Below are 25,774 nucleotides of genomic sequence, written 5' to 3' on the forward strand. Positions count from 1 at the left end.
TACATTATGATAAATAACAAACAAGTGGCTGACTGAAAGACAAGAGGCAGATTGCTAGGTTGAGGGCTGTGGTCCAAAGGTGGGTTTGCAGGATTACTATTCAAATCCATCAGAAAAGAAATAGATGGATTAGAGATTAAGGAATTTTTCTTGGTTTTACATCTGAGGTTCAACACTAAAAATTTTGTATTGCAGTCCAAAGTGGTGTGGGAAGTTCTCTGTCTAGGTGTTTCTTTCATTGGTTAATGAATAAAGCTGTTTCAGCCAGTGGTTTAGCAGAATAGAGCAAGGCGGGAAGTCCAAGCAGATAGAGGAGGAGTGAGGAGGCAGAGTAAAAAGATGCCATGTCGTCGCTAGAGAAGACAGGTGCCAGAACCTTGCCTGTAGGCCACAACCTCGTGGTGATGCACAGATTAATAGATATGGGTTAATTTAAGATGTAAGAGCCAGCTAGAAATAAATACACTAGAGTCATTGGCCAAGCAGTGTTGCAGTTAGTATAGTTTCAATGTGATTATTTTGGGTCTGGGCAAATGGAAAATGAATGAGCAGCCTCTGATAACACCCAACCTGAAACTTGAGACGTTGATGGTTACAACATTCATTTGGAAAGTGATTGCTGAGTGTTGACATCAATGTGGGAAGATACTACAGTAGCTACTGAGAGAAAGACAGTCCATTTGTATGTACTGATTTTCTACTTAGCCATACTGTTTGTATTTAACAATCCTCTCAGTGATCTAGCCAGCTTGACTTTGATTGGCTCATTTTTAGTTAAGAGCACTTTCACTCAAGAAAAGACCAATGAAAATTTAAAGATTTGTGAGTGTGAGGGGCTTGCTACCTAGCAGACAAAGGTTTGGGAGAACAGAAAGAAACCCTCAAGTTGGTTATTTGAAGAATTTGCCTTTTATCTTGGAGATCTAGCACTGATTGAGAGGATAAAGATAAAATCCTGTTTCTGGTTTCTAGTTACAAGGACCACTCTGCCAAGATATAAGCCCTGTTGGTTGAGCCTTAGAGGGACATAGAATTATGACCTACTCTAAAGGAGGTTTTCTACATGTTTGCTCAGTGACTTCCTGTTCAGACTAGGAGAAGGTGTTGCAGGTGTTCTAAGTGCTATGCACTGAAGATGTTGGTAATCATCTACTATGATAATTTTTCCTCTGACATGTGCTTTCCAAATTTCCCCATTTTGTTAGTTGACTTGCTACTTTATCTTCCAGTGTAACACTTTAATAAACTGCTTCCAGGAACAACACAATTATTGGTGTAGTGGTGTAATTCACCCTTCATACTGGCTGCCTGAATCCTTCTATATAATTATTCAGAACAAAATATCTTCTCAAAAGCAGTTCATAGAGTAGAGCAGAAATATTTATTTTTGGAGACAAAGCCACCATATAATAGTTTCCAGTCATCTTTCTAACTATGGGTTCTAGGCATGCTCAGATTTGTGAATAAATGTTTCATCTATTTCACCTTGAAGCAGTCATTTACCCTTGTGGTAAGACCAACACATCTATGTGTCAAAAGTGGCCAACATTCTTTTGCATCCTGTTACAGAAGTAATTTCTAACTCACGAAGAACTGATTTTTATGCATTATAGGTGCCCATATCTTTACTTGTCTCTCTGTTGCCTTTGTGTGTGTCTATGTCTTTACCGGCGCTTCTATAGATATTTAGTTTATCATAGTGGTTGATAGCAAGCTCTCAGCAGTTTTGATGATGATGTAGGCACATGCATGGTGCATTTCCTACAGCAGGAGCAGACAGTCCCCCCAAAATTATTTACTCATCCCCTTCTTTTTAATTTTTTTTGCAGTCCTATTTGCAGACCATGGTTTGTTAACCAAACTAGGAGGTAAGTATTAGAGTTTTCCTTAAATCATACACTATTTGGATCATTTTCAGATACAAAAAGCATTTGATATTTATAAATAAACACAATGTGTACTTATTTTTAGAAGATGAAGGTCATTCAAGAATGTAAATATGGAAGACTATTGTCCAGCTTAAAAGTGTTGAAAAGAGTAGAGTCATCAGTGTTTCTTCTGGCTTAATAATTTGCATAATGCTGACTAATACTGTCCTAGAACCCTTGTTTCTGATTGGTGGAAATTGTAGCATGTTGGTATTATTTCCTACATGTGAAGTAGCACATGGGAAGCTGTGTCCCACCTCTGTCAATGAAACAAATATTCTGCACTCCCCTAATTTCCAAAAGACCTCCCCAGTCTTAAGTATATCTGTGTTTGAGAGCCACACGTGTGTCTCTGTAAGCTGCTATAATTCAAACACTACCATAATCCTGAAACAGATGACATATTAGAAAAACTGGCCTGAAATTAGAAGAGAAATAGATTTTTACAATGAATGCTATCTAATTCTTTTTTCAGTATGTTTTATAAATAGAATTCTAAATATAGGACTATGAGGTTATGTGTCTGAAAGCTATTTCAAAATACACATAAGGATTAAAATGGTGACTACCAATTAATGACATCTACTGGTTATTTAAATGTTTTTTCCTTTATTTAAGTCTGATATATTGTCATTTTACTTGCTCAGAAAAAAAATATTGACAGTAATGTAATTGTTCCACTAATGCCCATTCAGCTGGTATAACCTGCAATCCTTTCAGAATGATCAAGCGGCTCCCTTCAAACATACATATCTACACATATATACAAACAAACACACATGCATATGGTTGGTTTACAGCAAAATCACAGAGATTTTTGTGCATTACATAAAGGATAATATTAATGTTGAATGCATTAGAGGTATTGGGATTTCTATTAAATGATGGATTTGTTTTAGTGTGGGATCAATGAATGAAATTACAGTACAATGTCAATCATCAAGAAAATTCTTAAAATAATTTTATCTTTTAAAGTGGCAAACACACCTCTGCAAGGCCATTAGCCTTTTACACTAAACTCTGCCTTCAGAATAGCCAATGGTCGTATAAAACTGTTTTCAGAAAAATGTAAGCTTCTTAAGACCTGTCTCTCCCATTTTAAAGACCAGAAAGATCTATTTGCTCTTGAGTATCTTATCACCAGATAATAAAAGCAGATCTCACTCCAATTCTGTACTAGTAGCTCTCTTCCAAATCTTGAGCCCTGAGGGGATCCTATGGGGCAGTGTGGCTCTGCATACAGCCAAGAGCTCTGGCTCTTTTGGTCACCATGACTTTCTGTCACCAGAGATGCCAACGTCACGGACAGTCAAGGTGCAGTGAGGAAACTGCCTATTCTGATAAGAGTTAATTGTAAAGGTGAGTTAGCTGGAAACTCTTTTCTAGCTTTAAATGTCATCCAGCATATTTGGATGAGAAATGTATTTTTTAATTAAAAATAAAATAAAATTCACGTATGTTGAAATATTATAAAAGATTGGTTTCTTCCTTAGCAGAATGTAGGCTCTGGCAGAAATATGGTTTCAGGTGTGGGTGTAGGAGGGAACCGAACTTGGATGCAGCAGGATTTTTATCTTCCTGGGGTGGGCTGCCAGTTAAATCTCTGCAAATAGCAATGTCATAAGCATGGGTTTGAGAGAAAGACTGTGAGCTTTGTAGAGTAGCAACTGAAAGAAAAACAAAATTACAAGGAGTGTACATGTTAAAAAAAACAAAACTCTTGTTCCTTCTCCATTTTAAGTCTTACAACGTAAAAGGCATTAAAAACTTACAGTGTACAATAACTCTTAAAAATCAGAGCAAAACAGCATGAATCTTGAAGTGTGCCTGCTTGGTGAACTCTGCTATCTGGTACTAAGATATAAAGGTTAATTAAAGAAACGACAAGTTCTCTCCTTCCCTAACGTGGCTAAGGAAGACACATTAGCAAAGCCACAGAGGAAGCTGAACAGCAATTAGAGAGACTCGAAAAACAGACACACAAAATGGAACCTTTGGCAAACCTGAAGAGAGACTGGACCCCAGCATCTGCCGTTATGTTACAAACATCTAAAAACCTTACGTTTCTGATTTTTGCTTTCATATTCCATCAACTTATCCTCCTCTCCCTCGCCCCTCCCCAGACACACACTCCTCTATAATACGTTTCCTGCAGCGTCCTGAGCAGACCGTCAGTGTAAGGGACACCATCCAAGGCAAAAGAAGGGGAATGACCACGTGGATAGAACTGAGGACAATAGTACGGGTTAAAGAAACTCAGTTGGGGGCAACAATTTATATGTGAAGAGGTTCAGATGTAAGGAGGCTGAGCCTGTGATTTTCTTTGCATCAAGTTCCTGCCAATCCTGCCACTACTTAGTGGAGTGTGTTTTAGGAAATATTCCTTTGGGGCTTCATCTATGCCATTTGTACTTTAAACTCTGCAGCAGTTCAGTGAACTTCCTGTTTAAAGCTCTCTCTCTATTTCTCTCTCTCTGTCTCTCTCTGTCTGTCTGTCTTCTCTCTCTCTCTCTCTCTCTCTCTCTCTCTCTCTCTCTCTCTCTCTCTCTCTCTCTCTCTCTCTCTCATCTGTCTTTTCTTTTTAACTCTCCTGAGTCATTTTTAACATATACTTAGGAATTTTTCCAGCCACTTGAACATTCTAGCCTCTTTTCCTGCGCTTTTGGATATAGTATTACAGTAAATTGGTGCAACTGGTAAGAACATTCTGACTTCATCAGTGCAACTGTAGTGTAAAGTGTGACAGACAGAATTCGAAACTAAGAGGACAGCCTCATGCTCACGTATCGCTCTTGAGATAAGGAGGAGATTAAGTGCATTTAAATGAAGACATCAGAGATATATCTGTATTTAGATGGAATTACTAATTTGTTAACTATGACAAATTCACGCAGAACCCCTTTTGTTGGAAACTGAATTTTCTCATGTAATAATTAGCTGTGGAATATTACCCCAAACAGGTGTCTGTAGCCTGTCAAAGTCAGAACAGGTGATTTAGAATTAGCGTATTAAAGGAACTGTGAATTAGCGAAGCAAAAACGTGTTAATTTCTTGTTCCATCTGTTAATATGAATTCACTGCCAAATATTTTACTTTGTAGAACTGTGCTGGGATTGGCAAGAATATACACTATAAAAAAAAGTTTAAAGGCCTGAATGTTTAAAAATCATGACATACGTTACAGCAAAAATAACTTCTACATTTTTTGAGCATGCTTTCTTTCTCCTTTATCTTTGAAAAAAATAACTGCAGAGATTGCCATATTATATAGAAAGTTAACTAAAGAAAACATACGATCAAATGTTAGGCCTTTAAAACAAAAACTGGAAGAGAATATTATTCAGGAATGTTTGATTATAAATGATGCTTCTTCGTGCATCTGAGATCTGTTCTGTTTGCTGAGAGACACAGAGAAAAATATCTCATGCCGCTACCAGCTCATGATCAGCAATATCCTCTTATAACGATGCTCCAATATAGAGACACTGTATGTTTTCCTAATATGTAATTCCAGGATTGTGGTACAATTCAGGTCATTAAATCATGATTTCTGTGTAATACCTTAATCTATTGTTTACTAATTCGGCTTTGCTTCTTCCTCCAAATTTTCCTAGCATGGGTAAAATCAAGATGTCTTTCTCTCCATAAGCATGTGTACAATTGTGTCTGCCAGTGGGAGCTACGTAAGTGGGGAGTCAGAAAGGGGGGTTGGAAGGTGGTAATGAAGTCTAACAATCTTCATCCGTGTCGCTGTCCAATCTGCAAGGGTATGCAACCTCAGCCAGGAACATTTTCATCTTGAGAGCCTTAAGAAAATCTGGGACTCGTGAATGACTAAACTTATTTGCCATCTTTGTATCTCTTTCCTCTGCAGACAGATCCAAGGGAGAAGGAAGGAATTTGAAGTGAATTGAATATGAGAGCTTAGACATATGCTAAGAGTACAGTTAACTTGAGTTACTTTTCCATGCTGCTGAGTTGGGTCCTGAATGAGGCAGTTTTGTGACTTAAACAGATTTCACTAATTTTCCTGCCTTGCACATTTAAAAAACAAACCACACTCTTCCATATTGCTGTTTGGGTTTTAACGGAGCTGAGCATGCACACTCAATTACTATAAGTACTTTAAGTAAAGCTTAAAGAAATACAGCATGTTCTTAACTGCAGACGATATGATAGGTAGTGCCTTTCCTCTCTAGTTTGATGTCACATCCAAGAGATTAATCCTCTCATGAATCATCCATAATGACTAGAATAATTTGGGAAACTGAATGAAAAATTTTAAATTATTTATATCGGGAGTGCATGAGAATATGAATGGTAGGCTACACAAATACAAGCCAGGCTTACAGAAGCTGGATACAAGACAAAGGTGGGCAGAGTAGAAATATAAAATTGTTTCTGTTTCTAAAACTGGTCTTCACCACGTTGACTCACCATGTCAATACTTGGTAGTATGAGTCCCATCCTTGCTTATAAAACAGCTAGGAAAGACTGTCACCCTCAACAAGTGAGTAGAAGAAATATAGTTTGTTGCTTAGTCTACAGAAGTCTGAGTGCCAACATATGGTGCTCCTATGATGCAAAACTTATAATAATTTAAATGAAGTATCAATAATATTTAGATATAGCTAGTTATTTACATGCCTTACTTGAAATAGACTGAGAATGAGTTTCATAATCCTCCCTAGACAAGATCTCAGACAAAAGACGATATCCTCTTTACCGCCATATTTAAGACACATGATGTTATTGTAGAAAAATCATTGATGAAACAGTTCCAAACTATATTATAGCTTAGAAATTGATATAAGCCATGTTACAATAAGATATTCTATGGGGTGTCAGAGTGTGCATTTGTCTAAGCTTTAGTTGACTTATCCAGAAAGACATTTTTGGTATGTAAATAAAAATGCAAGGAGAAGAACCTGTCAGAAAGTAAATAGAGTATGCAAATTAAATAAAAGGTAAGGCAGCTACACTTTTATATAAATAACTGTGTTAACAGAGCTTTGTGCATATTACAATATATTCAGATTGCATAGCTTTTGCAAAAATAAATTCATTGCCTCCCTCCAAAGAATGGATTAAAACAATTTATTTTATAAAATTTGGATAGATAGGATAAGAAATGCAATAGCCATCCATGGAAAATAAATATAAAAATTATTCAAGCTCCATCTACTTTATGTTAGTAATGAGATGCACTTCATTCAAATTCTTTCAATTGAAACAGTGCTGAGGAAGCAAAAACATGATTCTGAAGGAAATGATTTCTAATCTTCATGATAACATACCGATATAATACAATTATTTACAATTGACTAAGAGTTAATTTCAACAGTATAACATCTTTCTTGCAAAAATGTCAGCTTTTATTGATGAAACAAACTAAGAATAAAACATTTTTACTTGTAGTATCACAGTGCTGTTTTTCATTCTGCTAACCAAAACAACATAGTAATACTGTAAACAGAAAAATAACATCAGACTGCTTATGTTTGCAGGGTTTTTTTTTTATCAAGAACCATAAGCAATGCAATGAAGTACAGTAGATTTCATTTTGGAAAATAGCCTGTCCTTTTAGATCATAGCCACACTGAACTCAAGATAAGAAGGGACCAGTGGTCAAGTTGTTTTGGTTACTGTCTTTTATGCCAAGGGAAATACAGAATGAATAATATAAAACTATTGATCTTATATATTCATATTAGAGGGTATTAAATATTGCACAAGAGACCAGAGTAGCTATTGTTATTAACTCGTCCATTATTAGCCATTTGCGTTATCATTTACACAAGCACAGCAGTTCATATACATCAGTGTTTCTCACAATGGCTCCACATATTTGCAGGAATTTCAGGGGTCATGTCATGAAGAGCAGCTCCTTAATGCATGAAGGCACTGATTCTCAGCCTGAGAGTTGTGCCCACTTTGGTCCTGCATATCAGTTATTTTTATCACAACTAATAACAGTAGCAAAACTACAGTTATGAGTTATCGAAAATAGTTTTATAGTTGGTGTCACCACAGCACAAAGGACTGTACTGAAGGGTTGCAGCATTAGTAAGGTTGAAAATCACTGCTGGAGAGGGCAAAAGTCAGAGTTGCTATTAATCCATATGATCCATGGGACATCTTCCACTGCAAAGAACTATCTGCTCCAAAATATTCTGTGTCCTGAGTTGAGGACCCTTGATGACTGCCCAGAGATTATTATTGTTCCTTATTCTCTTTAAATGAAAGGCACAAATTATTTAAGTATCTGCAAACCTTAGCTGTCAAAATGGATACATTAGATAACTATCATCCTTGAGAACATAGAGAAGCAGGGTTGTTGTTTGTTGATTTGTGGTTTCAATCTCTTTTTTTTGAGAAGGGGTCTCATATAACTCAGGTCAGTTTTAAGCTTGCTGGGTGGCTGGAAACAACCTAGAACTTTGATCTTCCTGTTTTCTCCATTGCACTGTGATGAAGGTTTATATCATAGCCCCCGGTTCAGGTGGAAACTACACCCAGAACGTTTGGCACACAGGCAAATACACTTCCATCTCCACCTGAGTCCTTCCTGGTTTGTTTATCCATCACCATTTGAAGGAGGGTTTTACTGCAGCCACGATTTCGGACAAGTCATCACTCAATCCAATTCTTTACTCACAGGCTAGTAAGTAAATAGTCAAGTAATAAAGTGAGTTACACATGGTGGGGCCGGTTTGAATGGACTTTTCCTATCTAGGATTTTAGCCAAAAAAAAAAAAATCCTTTTTTTATACCTGAAATTGTGCTCGCAGGAAAGCCCAGAACAGGGATGGTACCTATACAATGTTGATGTTTATTTTGTTTATTTTCCTCTATATTGGAACTTGCTTTGATAACCTTAAAAACAGCATTTTTATGTTTGGGAATAAAGATAGATAGGCCATGAAAAAAGGGCAGATTTTATTTTACAGAAATAGAACTATTAGCTGAATAAACCACTTTCAATGATGCATATATGATGTATATGAAATATGTATGTATGTTTATATAATGGTATAAGTCACATGTGTTATTAGAAAATACTTCTACATGTAATGGATCATACATATATAAAATCTTATTTCTGCATTACTGGGAGTCAAAGTCAGGCCTCATGTATACCAGGCAAGTGCTTCACACTGAGTTTTATATCCGGTTGAATTTTATTTTAATATTATGTTCTCAGTTTTGGTTAGGCATCATTTTAAAGAATATTATTAAACTGATTAGAGCAGATACTACACTTGATCTTAGCCAAAAGTGGCTCAGAGGTTAAGAGCACTAGCTGATCTTCCAGAGCACCCGGGTTCAATTTCCAGAACCAACATGGCAGCTCACAACTGTCTGTAACTCCACTTCGAGTGTATCCAACACCCTCACACAGACATGCAGGCAGAACACCAATGAAAGTAGAATTAATTAATTAAAAATGTTATTCTTTTATCATTTTAATTTATATTTTATGCTTTCATACATGAAAACTGTATTTACATCATTTCTATTGCATCCCTGAAGGTCACTAAAGCAATAAAACCCCCTTTTCAATATTCTGATATACAGACAGATATAAATGACAGACATCAGGACAAAGTTCGTAGAATTTTTCACTTTTCAAAAAGTATTATTTTCTTTTTTATATCCTACCTACTAACAAGGTCAGAGATAAGTCAAATTTCACTCACCATCAAACCTCCTATTCTTATAGCTGTCATTTTTATTTATTCTTCTTACTTGATTTGCTTTCTTACACATCTAAGACATGAGTATGCATGCTGCATTCCATTTCTTAGCTTGCTCACCGAGTAGTGTCTTGAAACAATGACATGACAGTGACTATAGAAGGTGCCACATGCACCTTCTTGCTTAGATTCATAAAGTGATTTCTCAGCTCATTTCCTGTTTTCTATGATAAGCCATCAGGGATATTTGTTTTTATATAAAAATTCATATATATATGAATTTGTATTCATATATACTATGAATATAATATATATAATTCACATATATTTTCATATAATATATATGAACTCACCAGGTGGTGGCACATGCCTTTATTCCCAGCACTCAGGAAGCAGAGCCAGATGGAATTCTGTGAGTTAGAGGCCAGCATGGTCTACAAAGCAAGTTCTGGGATAGCCAGGGCAACACAGAGAAACACTGTCTTGAAAAACCAATATACATATATATTGTTGATGTCAATACAATGTCAATTTAAAGATTAATAAGCACTTCCATATTCTCTATAGTCATATATGTCTTATTGTGCATTTTCTACCCACTTAGTGCTTAAACTGGATACAATTATCCTTGTTTTGCACATTACTTGTTCTTTAAACAGGATAGCATTGAGAAGACCTGTCTCTTACTCACTTGCCTATTATCATACAGAAATCCGAGAGAACCCCATAACATCATCACAGATATCTCTACCAGCAAATTCTTGCTTATTTTCACTTGCTTTGTTAGTCCAAAAATTGCATGAAAAAGTTGAACTTAGTTCAATGTAGTGTGAGATAAAATTCTAAGATAGAAGCTTAGATACGATTTAATTCTACTTCTGTGGCTATTTTTATTGACTCTACTCAGTGTTGATGGATTTTGCTCCCATTCTGTTTCTTTCTCCACCTCTACCCCTGCCACACCATGTAGCTACAGCACAGAACTAAGACTCTGAAAGAGTCAAAATATTTTACCAATTTCTCACAGTTCCATGTCTATATGTTATGTGCTGTCCAACACTGTTTAAGTGTGCCTACTGGGAAAAGCTGTGAAACTGTATATGTAGGTTCGTGTTCAACAAAGGCTAAGAGTGACTCAGCCGTTTCCACAAACAGAAGAATCTATTAAGCAGTACAGTGGTGCATCCATGTATTTGCTACTGATAACACAAATGGAGTAACACTGTAAAGACATCCGTAGTCCTGAGACACAACATGGCTGTTTTATGAGCTTTCTCATCAAGACCCCAAAAGGTTTGATTTTTTCCAAATGAAAGGCAATCCAGACTCAATTTGCAGTACATATTTGAGATATTCTTTTGAGTGCTTCTCCTTTCACACTAACAAACCCTGCCCACTAGCTGCATCCAAGTTAATCTTCTTCATCCAATGTGTGATGTGTAACAAGAGATTCTGATAAGAACATATCAACTGTTGATATGTTGATACTTCATGTGCATATTGAGCTTATGCATTCTTCCACTTTTGCTAAGCCTCGGAACTTAAATTTTTACCAAGAACTGTGAAATTAAATGCCCATTTTAAGTGGACAAAGTCTAGAGATATAGTAAGTGGAGTTCGAGCATGGTCCCCACAAAAACCCAGAGTGATTCCTCTCTTCATAGCAGACAGGGCTTGCAGCTTGCTGAATATCACTTATGTTGTCAGTGAAGAGACACTGTACACGAAAAGAAAATGCCAAATGCATTGATGTTAAGTCCACCAAAAAGTAGGTTATCATGCAGAGGCCTTAACCAACCAAATGACTTTTAAAGAAACACTTCCTGTCCTGGAACTAGCTCCTGGCGACCAGGCTGGCCTGGAACTCATAGAGATCCACCTGCCTCTGTCTCCCAAGTGCTGAGATTAAAGGTGTCTGCCACCACCACCCAACTAAAGAAACACATTTTAAAAAAACTGATCATTATCTTTCTGAGAGAGATTCATTTGTTGGCCTTCAAGAAAGCAATCAACCCAGTCTACAACTTCAGGGTCTTTCAGTGCCCTGATTATCAAGAGAATGCTCAGGAGAGATGGCAGTCCTCCTATTATATTGGCTAAAGCCTCAAAAAATCCCCAGGGAGGGTCCCAGAAGCTCAGTGCCTTGACTCAAGCACCCGGAAACTGAGATGACATCCGTGAATCTTTTTAGATTTCAGAGCTCTGGTGAATTTGCTGTAAGGCAGTAGAAAACTAATATAGATATGATCTGTAAACTCATGAGATATTGTTCCCACTCTAAAAAACAAATCCAAGATCCTGCGGAGGAGGCAGTAGTATTCATATTTGTCTAGAGTGTCTATTCCTATTCCTAAGTAGTAACGAGATAGATCAATAATACCTTTGAGTGTCTGCAAGGCACTAGGGCAGATGGCAGGGACCATGCAGAAGAATTTGTGCATGCTCTTTGCTCTGTTCTCCATACCCAACTGATACATAATACCTGACCTTATTAACGTATTTTCAGATAATGTTTTCAGTGGCTTGCATTGATTAAATGCACTTGTAAGCAAACAGTAAAGGCAGAGGAAGATTCAAATGCAGATGTCCACCTGGTCTCTACTCCATGATCTGAGCAGCTGAGCGTTTGTACTTCCTCTACAATAAAGAGCAGCTTGTCCCATTCCTTCTTAGTTGAACACTGTCATTGTCACCGTTCTGTTCAGCGACTGCCCGTAAACCTCAGAAAGATTCTCCGTCTTCCTTACACTTTTTTTTGAAAAGACATGAAAGCCTTTCCTTACTAAAATTTAGCATTTTTGACTTGGCTAGAAGCAATGCATCCTTATATAAGAGATCCACAGTGTGCCCAATATTTCTGAGGCTGTTCCAACAGATTTGAATGAAATGATGATGAAACAGGTGTTTAAAAAATTGTTTTTCCCAAAAAATTAAAAACAAATCTTAGTTAAAAATTCAATTTAGGCAAATTGTTTTTTTATAATAAAATAAACTTATGTAGAGAATGTCTTAAAGAGAGTGTCAACTGGTTTTATTTGATTGGCATTCTCTTGGCACTAAATGATATTTATATATTTTAAATTACCCTTAATTTGTTTATAACAGTTGCTCAAATTCCATTTGTATAGAAGGACCATTTTCTCCTGAAGTGCTAACATTCTACTCCTTCCTTCATATTAGGGTTTTTTTTTTTTTTAATTGTGAGTACCTTGACAATTGAAAGACTGTAAAAAGAATATTGATGTGTCTCAAATATGGCATAATCAAGCATTTTTGGATATTTTCTCACTGCTTTGTTAAATTTATAGTTAAGAAAGAATATGCTTTGTAAAGACGTAAGTGATATATTTGTCCATTTTGGACTCATGAAATTTGAAATTTTATATGATTTAATCAAGATAAATCATATTCTTGATTTAGCAGCAACACCCAATAAGCACTATTTTGGGTGTGTATTTTTAACACAGTCTACTTGAATGAGTTAACACTACAATCTGGGATTAAGAAGATAATTGTAGCATCCTGTGGATGTCTGTATTTAACATTATAATTTTATATGTGTCTACAAGGTAATATTAGTGTATTTATCCTTGAGTATGGAAAGCCATTATGTTTACCCTACCCAATTTAAAATGCTTAGATTATAAAACCATAAGAGTTTACTCATGGTCGAGTTCATAATTTACACAGTTAAGTATTTTCTTTGACAGAAGACATTTTATGAGAATACAGAACTGTCGTAAGTTCAGCTGTCTCTTGGGGAGGGGTTGGAATGTCTCTGCCTGAGAGAATTTAGAGTTGTCTGCACATTTAGAATTCCTAATTTTCTGATTCTTCCAGGTAGTACTTGTCAGAAAAGACCATAAAGTAGAACTACTTTCCAACTTCCACATTTTCTGTGTTAAATAAGTATTTTCACCAGAAATACAGATTTTTCAGCCCAGAATTTCACACCACATTGGACTGAAATTTTCAAAAAGGATATAAAGTGTCTGAATTATTTTTAGTCAGAGCAAGAAGTATTATTTATACCTAGCTATCATTTTTCCTGTGAAAGTTTAACAAAAAAAAAATAACTTTGAGAAAAAAGTCATGCTGGAAAGCATGCTGCAATGGAGACCCTCAGCAACAATAACTTGCAGCAACAATGGCGGCAGGGCTAAATCATGGTGGCAATGAGGTAGGAAATACAAACCACACAGAAAGGGGAAAGAGATGAATAGGTGAGAAGAATTAAAATCTTCGCATGCACCTGACATTCATTGTAGTTGACCGTTTTAACCAACATGGAGAGAAAAGGTTATTTATTTAGTAGATTCAAAGAGAGAGAGGTTAGCAAGCTTTAAAACACATTTAATGCCTTTCTTCTTGTACATTTCAAGGTCTAAAGTTAAAAAAACCTGTATAGATATACAAGCTCTCACCTTCTTAAACTTAGTCTATTTCACACACAATTATATAAATCAAATGTTATCACATTTACCATCTCAACCCTTTAAAAATTATTATATACATGCATACCTATTTATCAGTACATACATAGATACAGATATAACAATATATTTGGATATCTTTTTATGTGTATACATGCATAATCATTAAATTTACAACAGCATTGGACTAGCAACTCTAATAACGTTAAATTCTCATTAACCATTTTTTGTTATGGAATTATTTTGTTATTAAAAATTTCCTGAAATGGACTGTAAGGATAGAGAATTTAAAAAGAGTTAAAGTGTTGATGGAAGTATCTTATCCCCATACAAAGTGATTTTTCTTACATACAGAAGTGACTTTTATACCCATTGCTACATTATTTATTAATAATATTATCATCTTTAAGGAAGTGATAAATCAATGAAGTTGGTAAAAAAATAAGGAGGGGCTCCATTTGTTATCATATCCTCAAAATATTGTAGAGACAGTGAACAAGAAATCTATAATGTAGTAAAAATTGTGAAAAGACACGCAAGTGCTAAGTCTCTGCTCATGGATATACATTATCATCTATCTATCTATCTATCTATCTATCTATCTATCTATCTATCTATCTATCTATCTATCTATCATCTATCTATCTATCATCTATCTATCTATCTATCTATCATCTATCTATCTATCTATCTATCTATCATCTATCTATCTATCTATCATCTATCTATCTATCTATCTATCTATCTATCTATCTATCATCTATCTATCTATCATCAATCTATCATCTATCTATCTATCTATCTATCTATCTATCTATCTATCTATCTATCATCTATCTATCTATCTATCTATCTATCATCTATCTATCTATCATCTATCTATCTATCTATCTATCTATCTATCTATCTATCTATCTATCATCTATCTATTTATCTATCTATCTATCATCTATCTATCTATCATCTATCTATCTATCTATCTATCATCTATCTATCATCTATCTATCTATCATCTATCTATCTATCAATCTATCTATCATCTATCTATCTATCTATCTATCATCTATCTATCTATCTATCTATCTATCATCTATCTATCTATCATCTATCTATCTATCTATCATCTATCATCTATCTATCATCTATCATCTATCTATCATCTATCTATCTATCTATCTATCTATCATCTATCTATCTATCATCTATCTATCTAGCTATCTATCTATCTATCTATCATCTATCTATTTATCTATCTATCATCTATCATCTATCTATCATCTATCTATCTATCTATCTATCTATCTATCTATCTATCATCTATCTATCTATCTATCTATCTATCATCTATCATCTATCTATCATCTATCTATCTATCTATCTATCTATCTATCTATCTATCTATCTATCATCTATCATCTATCTATCTATCTATCTATCATCTATCTATCTATCTATCTATCTATCTATCTATCTATCTATCTATCATCTATCTATCTATCTATCTATCATCTCTCTATCATCTATCTATCTATCTATCTATCATCTATCTATCTATCTATCATCTATCTATCATCTATCTCTCTCTGTCTATCTATCTATCATCTATCATCTATCTATCTATCATCTATCTATCTATCTATCTATCTATCTATCTATCTATCTATCTATCTCTATCTATCTATCTATCTATCTATCTATCTATCTATCTATCATCTATCTATCTATCTATCATCTATCTATCTATCTATCTATCTATCTATCTATCTATCTATCTATCTATCATCTATCTATCTATCATCTATCTATCATCTATCTCTCTATCTCTCTCTCTATCTATCATCTATCATCTATCTATCTATCTATCTATCATCTACATCTATCTATCTATCTATCTATCTATCTATCTATCATCTATCTATCTATCTATCTATCTATCACATACCTATCTATCTATCTATCTATCATCTATCTATCTATCTATCTATCTATCTATCTATCTATCTATCTATCCATCTATCTATCGATGTATCTATCTATATCTATCTATCTATCGATGTATCTATCATCTATCTATCTATCTATCTATCTATCTATCTATCTATCTATCTATCTATCTATCTATCATCTATCTATCTATATCTATCTATCCATCCATCCATCTGTGTGTATACATATATACACTACATTTGTTATTGCTATATTTGATGCATCAAGAATATCTTATCAATACTAGTCTCATAAAATATACCAATTTAGAATTTTGTTAAATTCTGTTAAAGTAGTCCACAACTGATATTAGAAAACTAATTGCATTGCCTTAGAGTTCATGTTAGGACGTCACTCTTGGACCTATCTACAGGCAAACACATGACCACGTGTAAGGTATTTATCATGTAGTGACTGCATCAAAGCAATGGCACTATTGCTTCATTGTTTGGGTAATTCTCTGCTAGATATACCTTGTATACAACACCTGACAACTCTGTAATCGCTTTTCTAAATTGTACACAACTGGCTTCCTTATTTTTCATGTTAGGGTTCTAGTCAAGGGGGCTTAGTGATATCGGGTGACTGTTATTTCTAGAAAAAGACATTAGAGAAGTTCTGTCTCTTAGTGCATGTGCCCCTTGCACCTGCCGGGTATGGAGAAGCAAAGTCACAAATGCAAAGGAAGCCGGGCAGTGGTGGCGCACGCCTTTAATCCCAGCACTCGGGAGGCAGAGGCAGGCGGATCTCTGAGTTCGAGGCCAGCCTGGTCTACAAGAGCTAGTTCCAGGACAGGCTCCAAAGCCACAGAGAAACCCTGTCTCGAAAAACCAAAAAAAAAAAACAAAACAAAACACAAATGCAAAGGACTCCTTGTCATTGCCTAAACTCTAGAGAGCTGCTTGTCTAAGAATCCCCAGCTGATAACACTTGTAAGAATAACATCTTGGTAAGTCAAGAGTTGAAAGTGTGCTTTGGTTGAGCCATTATCCTAACACACTTTCAAGATCTTGTATGGATACCAAAGTGAATACTTAAGAGAGAACTTCAGCTCACACGTATAATGGTTTGCTGTCAATATATGGTTACATAATGTTAAGGTTTATTAACTAATTATGTATCCCTAAAGCCACACATGATTCTTTTCTGCTTCATTTTAATCTTTTAGAACATTAACTCAATGTTTAAGAGCTATTATATATAACTATGCACCTCTGCAGCACAAGAAATCTTCTCATCTTCTACACAGATACTGGGCTAATACTTTTTGTATTTTTAAAATCCCGACTGTCTGCCCCTAAGCAGTTCAAAGTCCATTCCTAGAAGAATAAATTTTTTACAGTTTAACAATCTGTTCTTTATAATCCCATATATTTCATTAACTAATCCTATTAAATACCATTGTACAAGAAAAGAAATACCTTGTTAATGTATCTGCAAGGGTTTTATGGGTTTTTATTGCCATAGAAAGAATAAAGGAGACTTTCTTGATTAATTTTTGCCTGAAGGATAGCAGCAATTCTGCTTTCCCCACTGTTATTTAAATGACTTCTCAATACGATTCTTTCCAAATATCACACAAATATTCCCCAGGAAAGGAAACTACTGGACCTCTTTTAAGTCACTGCAAGTTTTTAAACACAACCTTCGGTGCTCTTGAGTTACAAGTCTATGGAAAACACATGGATTTCTTAACTAAAAACTCTTATGAGATCTTAAGTCAAAGAATTTTGAATGTTTCACTTAGGTATACTTTTAAGGAAGCAGTTTCCTCAACACGGAAAACAGTAGGAGGAAAGAAAATGGCCAACATCAAGGCACAAGAATTGGAAAAAAATGGATAAGGAACTCTACAGACATTTGGAGAAATTCAATGTTGGAATTGGTTATCTTCCACACCACAGTGATAATCAAAGGTAACTCAGTAGTAATTCATAAAATAACTCATGCTTACAGCAAAATATCTTCAATAGGCATTGTGTTAAAGTATATACATACACACTTGGGCACATGCAGTGCGTGTGTAGCAGGCTTCCATACCAAAGCTACATACTACCTCTTGTTATTTAAAGAAGAAAATCTCAGTCCTTGGAAAATTAAAACATGAACAAAGAAAATTAAGAATGGAGAGGTTTTGTTCAGCAACTCTAAACTCCTAGAAATTATTTTGCATTCTGTGTTTAATTATTGAAGTACGCACTTGTTCAAATGTTTCTTATAATACTAAGTTGATAATAAAATTTTATATTTCATAAATTTTTATTTGCAAATCTCAAAAGAGTATTAAAACTTTTGGGCTCCTATCTCTCATCATATCAGTCACAAGCATGATTCTTTCATGCTTTGGTTCTGGTGATAAATACGGTGGAAGGAGTGATCCACTGCTAGATCTATGACTGGCCTACTAGTGTGTTAATGCTAAGAGTAAGAAGTTTAGAGTCCATATGGTATATCCCCCAAAGCTTCATGCTGTACCCCAAATGTATGACTGAATGTTATCAAATAGCATCATTTACTAATTAATTAGCAACCTGCAAAATACCAGCAAAAGTTCTTGTTGGAATGTTAAGTTGTTGCATGACAACAACTTATTAGTTTTCTATGTACTATTTCTTTTTTTTTTTTCTTTTTTTTTCTTTTTGGTTTTTCGAGACAGGGTTTCTCTGCAGCTTTTTTAGAGCCTGTCCTGGACCTAGCTCTTGTAGACCAGGCTGGCCTCGAGCTCACAGAGATCCGCCTGCCTCTGCCTCCCGAGTGCTGGGATTAAAGGCCTGCGCCACCACCGCCCGGCTCTATGTACTATTTCTGATGTACTATTTAGTATCGAATTCTTTTGATTCTTTAATAAGCTAGACACTATTTTAGTCTTTTTCCAAGGGTAATATCCATGTACTCTACTGCCACATATGTGAAGAGATTTAAGTCATGCATGTGGGTTTTATTAACACATTTCTTTTCCGATTAAATCTTTACCTAAATGTAGTATGAGGCCGACATTAATAAGAACACTCAGTTTGCATGGATTTGCTGAAGTGAGATTCAAATCGGCATAATGAGTTTAAGTTTGAAAAGTACCAACATGTCTTGGAAAATAATTATTAGGAATTTTTATGGCACTAATTTCTTCCTTCACATGAATGAGGCTTAGTGAAGCTGTCATAATCATCTTGTAATGATACAAGTGGAAATTCTCAAAGACTATGTTATAATGATAAGGTAAAACAAAGTGCTATCAATGCTATGGTGTACTAAGAGGATGATAAAAAGAGCCCCTTTATTAGAAGAGCTAACTAGGGATTATAGGCATTTGAGGGGTAATCCTAACATTACCTTTTTACTGACTCTGGAATATGAAAGTCATAGTAGACAATGAAGGACCAGTTGAGAAATTCATAGGTCAGCGCAGTATTAAAAGGCTCTGTGAAACCACAGTAGTTACTTCCCCTTATTCCTTGGTAAGTGAATCTATGTCATGGAATAGGAAGACTACTGAGAAACTCCCACATGAGAAGATTATACTTGTAATGCAAAAAAATAGAACTTAATAGTTAAAATATGTGATCTTTAAAGCTATATGTATTGGTTAGGCTTAATACTGCTATAATGAAACACCATAACCAAAAATGAGTTGGAGAGGAAAGAGTTTATTCAGCTTATGCTTCCACATGGCAGTTCATCATTAAAGAAAGTCAGTACACAAACTCAAGCAGGGCAGGAACTTGGAGACAGGGCCTGATGCAGAGACCATGGAGGGGTGCTGGCTACTGGATTGCTCAACATGGCTCGCTCAACCTGCTTTCTTTTCGAACCCAGGATCACCAGTTCAAGGGGGAGCACCCCCCACAATGGGCTGGGCCCTCTCCCATCAATCACTAATTAAGAAATGTCCTACTGGCCTGCCTACAGCCAGATCTTAAAAAAGTATTTTCTCAACGGAGGCTCCCTCCTCTGATAACTCTAGGTTGATGCAAACCTAGCCAGCACACGAAATAAGAATGTGGAGAAATGCTTTAAACAATGGTAGCACTGGAATGCCAATTGCACCTAGTAAAATTGCAACCAAGGTTAAGTGACGTATTTTATCTTGACCCTTATGAAATCTTCATAGTCAAAAGTGGCTACATAGAGAATTTCGAATTTGGCACTCTATAGAGCTTAGTCCTTTGATTTAAAGAAAGGGTTCTCTGCAAGGCAGCAAAGACCAGGTACTGACCAGGCAGTTAACAAGGCACCTGCACTGAGCCTGCTATGGAAAGATGAAGATTTAGAGAGTGCAGCCTACTCAACACCTCGACTCTAGAGGACTGTTCAAGTTCAACACTCTCTCCATGGCATGAGAGCACCTGACTCCACCAGGAGCTCAGTCATGGCTCAGTTCTGTAATCTGCCAGCTTGGTGTTGAAGCTTCTCCAGCCACACTGGAATCCAAGTTCTCTTATTTGCTATGTGTTACAATAACCATCATAATAATTTGATGTAAGCAGACTTGTCTGTTTCCTCTTCTTAAAGATTCTCCCAGAAGAGACCTTTTCTTCCCTTTTCACTTTGGACACTGCTTTTTTTTGGTGCATAATATAATTATTCACATAGAGGAAAAACCAGGAGGTAACGTAAGTGCAAAATGAATATTCTATTAAAATCAAGATACTGAGACTGCCAACATATACATTAACAGTCTCTGAGATTTATATGGGTTTTCACTGAAGCGTAACTCCTTATTCAAAGGATTCTCGAGACAACATACTCCAGACTGCTTCCGCTTGCATTGATACTCTTAGGGTAGGAGCGCTGGAGGCATGTTGGCTTCAGTGTCGTACATGACATTGAAAAGCCACCTTTCAATAACCATTCACCTCCGCACTTCCCAGTAATGTGCTACTAAAGCTGTTTCCTTTCTTGTAAACACAGGTGTCAGATGAATCCTAAGGCAAGAGCTGCCCTCTGAGCTCTTCACTGTGCCCCTCTTGTCAGCTTACACTGCATACAGCAACAGCGTAAATTACAGACAGCCATGATGCCACGGGAAGTAGTGTGTGATTGACAGAGAAGAGCAGTCCGTGTCAGAGGTGGTTCCTTAGAGAATTGAAAACTCCCCTCATGTCCTCCAAAGGTCTCTTTCCTTGATTTGAAAAAAGATGTGAGGTGTTCTCTGCATAAGTGACTAGAGACAGGAAGTGACGTAAGCGCTAGAGATGGTGGATTATTTTGAAGACAGATCAGGATAGGGTGGAGGCTTGTATGGGGTATTAGAATTGCTGAGAAGGCACGGGGTATGCTTCTGAGCTTTTGGTAAGTGGCATTTGTTTGGAAATTCCTTCTCCAACTTTGTTCGCAGACCCCAGCATTCATTTCCCAGGGTCTGTATGAGTAGTTCCCTAGATAAACACTAGTATTGTAACAAATCCCCGAGTGCCAGGCCCGACCAGATGGTTACATAGAATTAAAAATATATGCAAAAATAGGTTCGAAAGTAAAATGTATAAAGATGTAACTCTTACTAATTCCAAAACTTGCCTGCTATCACAGCCAAGGGTGACAGATCCTGTCCTTATCTACTGTAATCCTGATTCCCTCCAGCCTTCTCTGGAAATCTCTGGAGTCTCTCTCTCCCGGGCTCCTGCCCATATCTACGAAGGACCAGGGAAGGCTCACAACTTTCATGAACCCTGACAGCACAGGTGCTCTGGCTGTATCCTTTTTCTCAAGTCCCATCTTTTGTCTTTTTAGATTCTCCTTTCTGACACGATTAGATGACTTTCCACCTTAAAGCAGATTTCTGTATTCTGGGAGATGGCAGGCCTCTTGAATCTCTTCCTCTCTGAGACCGTGGGACACAGAAGGATGGGGAATGTTCTACAGAGAAGGACACAGGAGCCTGGGCTCTGTATGGAGTGAATGAATCATACACATGTATGGACCGTGTAACTGAAACCAAGTAAATGAGGGGACATTTCTTTCATTTAGGATAGAAATGGCTGTCCCCCCTTTTTAGACAGCGTTTTCTGTCTTTTATGAGGAATACGATAGTATGACAGACCTCTAGAGATGAATCAGGATTTGATACATTTTTATTTCATGAGGTTGGGTATGTATCGCCCTGTACCTCACTTTCCCATCTTGTAGAGTTTAAATTTATTTAGCATTACACTGACTATTAACTAAGCCAATATATTTAGTATATAGCTTAGATTTGCTAGCTATTATTTTATTATGATTAAAGTTATTCTCATTAGCTTGGTTTTCAATTAAGATTTCCTTTGGTTTTTCTCCAAGCAGATATTTCTTGTTCAGAAGTAGGGCAGAGCTGTAGCCTAAAAGTAACAATTCAGTGAATAGAAGCACAGGTTGCATGTTATGAGAGCTGACCCTTCCAAATTTGTACCCAGTTAGCAGTTCAGGGTTCTCCTGGTTCATTACTGATATTTTGAAAATTTTGTCAATAATTTGGAACATGCCCACTGACTGCCTATGTAGTTAATGTGGTTCGCAGTCTGTTGTATGTTGTCTAGGGAGCTGCTGAGCTCTGGAGAATGCATTTCTTATTCCTCTGGGATTGCTTTCTAAGAATGAATTCTTGCCTTTCAGGCTTAAGCAGAGGTGCTGAGTGCCACTCCAGTCAAAGGGTGGCACTACTCACTGTGATTTGACTGGATTGAGGCAGATGAGCATAATCGACCTAGAAGATACATAATGAAGATGCTTGCTCCATGAGAAGATAAATGTCTAGGTTTCTAACCTATAATCTACAAGGAATCGTCCCAACAGGCATTTTCATGCTGGACGGGACATGAGAGGATGTCGTGTTGAAACTATTACCAGCTTTTGGTTCGATTTGTTATAGCAACTAATGTTATTCAAATTAATATCCTATCTACTGTTAAACTGGAGAGAAGTATATGTGTCTTATCAGAAGTTAAATATTAATCTATAAAATGCCTAAGCTTCAGAAGCACCAAGAAGTTCATGGGATAATATTTCCCAGTTGGGGCACTTAGTAGAGTAAAATTGTGTTAAGCTTAAAAGAATAACTTGTTCAGATCATTCTTTAAATGCTGGCATGAAAGGGGGTGACAACAGAGGAAGATTGTAGTGAGATCTTTAGGGTACATGTTGAAGAAATTCAGTTGTTACAATAGGAAGACTTGAGATGGGTGATAACTTGTCAACATGAAAACACAAAGGAGCTCTAAGGAAAGAGGTTAGCAAGATACCATGAGTGAAGTTTCCAGAGGTCTCACGAATTTGTCTGAAATCTGCTCTTTTCACACATTAATCTGAACAGATTACTTACTTGGCCCGTATCTCTGTTTTAAGCATGTATTTTTCAAACCTGAATAGGCAACAACGACATAGGTTACTCTGAGCTTTTTAGGTGAGGTACAAGTCACCAAAAACCATCAAAACTCAAATTTAAATATAGGTGAACCATTATCAAATTATCTTTTCAATATTTATGTTCTGAACAGGAATGCTCTTTGTACTGCATTTCCAGAACAATTAGCCTTGGAACGCATAACCTGAAAATGGTTCAGCTTCTGCATTTTATCTAGTGCAAACTGAATTAACACAGCCATGGTTGAAAGCTTTGAAATCAATATTAATGTACTGTGTGCCAAAATAGATATAACGCAAATTCTTAGTTGTGTCAAATGGGTATGTTTTTGGCCTTGTCTTTATCAAGTGGGCATATAAACATCTGTAAGTCTCAAGCCAAGAATGTATATGAAAAGCTCATGTTACATACTAATATATGAGTTGGAAAACCAGTTAAGAAACTTCTGAATACATTTTAAATAATTCCCGTGTTATGAGAATGAAGCACATTAATCCATTTTAAAAATTTGGGACTAAACGGGGCAGTGGTAGCACACACCTTTAATCCCAGCCCTTGGGAGGGAGAGACAGGTGGATCTCTGAGAGTTCGAGGCCAGCCTGGTCTACAAAGGCTAGTTCCAGCACAGGTTCCAAAGCTATAGAGAAACCCTGTCTTGAAAAAACAAAACAATACAACAGCAAAAATATGTGGGACTCTATCAGACACTTAGTAGAAACAGTTGGTCATTGTTTTGCAGTGATTGTTTTCTCTCCTTGACAGCCTTCCTTGATGAGCATATAACTCTGTGAATGAGTGCTGGATGATGGGGCCATTCTAAATACAGGCACACCACTTGGATTAATGAAATGGTTTCCAGAAGGTTGTCAATCTTATCATGCCTCAGACACATAACAAAGTTGCTGGAAGAAAAGATTAGCAATTGGGGATCCTCAGAGTGTTATTTTGAAGTGTTTTATAAAAGTGAATTCTAAGATGATCAATTTAAAATTTACATTTATATTTATTCATGATAAGCTAAGTGAAATATGAATACTGACAAAGGGTTTGCAGAAAAATGGTTAAAGCTAGCAATTCTGATACTGTGGGATTAATATTTTGGCTTAGTAACGTTATCACTTAAAACTAATGGGGTCAATATATATTTCTAGAAACAATCAACAAAATAGCTCCTAAATTATATTTATGCTTCCTAGCACTGCTAAAATTAATGGTCTTATAAAATTCCTATTATAAGAATACATTTTCACGTACTGCAAAATCTGTCATAAATTATTTTGCATAAATAATTATTTTTTTTAAAAAAAATCAATGACTATTTTAAAGTTTTAGAGCTAAAAAGACTTTTTAAAAAGTTGCTTCAGAAATGATTTATGAAAAAATTACCCTTCTTTCTATCATAATAATTTTAAAAGGGCTGCCTTTTCTATTAAAAATTTTAATTTAATTTTACAGGCTGTTACTCTATAAATAGAACAATCCATTTAAAATGGACAAGGTGAAGTATATAAATGACATTACTAGTGTTGCTACTAACAAGTTTTGAACTATGCATATTTACACATAAATAAAACTAAACCATAGAGAATACAAATCAAGAGCAAATGAAGATTAGAGTGGCATGCCTATTATTTCTTTAGTTTAAGGTGTAAATGGATCAGGATAATTGAGTAATATTGGCATTTTCTTATACTGTACATAAATTTTATTGGTAAATAAATGAACATTAAAAGTCAGTAGTAATACTTAAATGAAACTTCTTAAATTTACCCTAATATTTCATTTTATAATATTATAAATTATGGACTAGAAGTTAAAACTCACCCCACATGTCAGATGGTATTGACCAGGCGGTGCAAAGCACAAGCAACTTTATTCAAAATAAGAATAGAATGTTCCTTTAAGGCAGAAAAGCTCAACCAGCATCGTTTCCACTCATTCTCATTCTCATTGATTTGGTGGCAGTGATACAGATATCAACAAACACTACCACGAATCAGAGGCTTTTTTGGAGAAGCATTCACAGCTTTCCAAAGTGTCTAAAATTTCCCCAGCTCTTCAAATGTTTATATTCAGAAAATTTACAATATGTTGGATCCATCAAAGCTAACTTGCTGATTAAATTGTCTTGTGTCTAGGTGCAAACATAAAGATTCTTTGCTAAGAATTTTCTCTTTAGGGGGGGAATGGGGTGGTTGGGGTTTTTGGATTTGGAAGACAGGGTTTCCCTGTGTAGTCCTGGCTGTCCCAGAACTCACTTTGTAGACCAGACTGGTCTAGAACTTGGAGATCTTCCTGTCCATCTCCCAAGTGCTAGGACTAGATGTGTGCCCTCATGGTCAGGCTAAGAATTCACTGCTTTGTGTGATAGTCTCAGCCCTTGTCTATGTGGTGGGA

General features: G+C 36.0%; 1 protein-coding gene and 1 pseudogene across 1 annotated transcript in view; both read right to left on the reverse strand.

The window, feature by feature from the left end:
- Nucleotides 1-25,774, reverse strand: part of Arhgap15 (Rho GTPase activating protein 15) — a 604,020-nt gene that overhangs the window by 413,658 nt on the left and 164,588 nt on the right. The window lies entirely within an intron of this gene.
- Nucleotides 9,097-9,222, reverse strand: LOC119820176 (annotated as a pseudogene).

The sequence above is a fragment of the Arvicola amphibius genome, chromosome 7 (assembly GCF_903992535.2).
Source record: "Arvicola amphibius chromosome 7, mArvAmp1.2, whole genome shotgun sequence".
Taxonomy (NCBI): Eukaryota; Metazoa; Chordata; class Mammalia; order Rodentia; family Cricetidae; genus Arvicola; species Arvicola amphibius.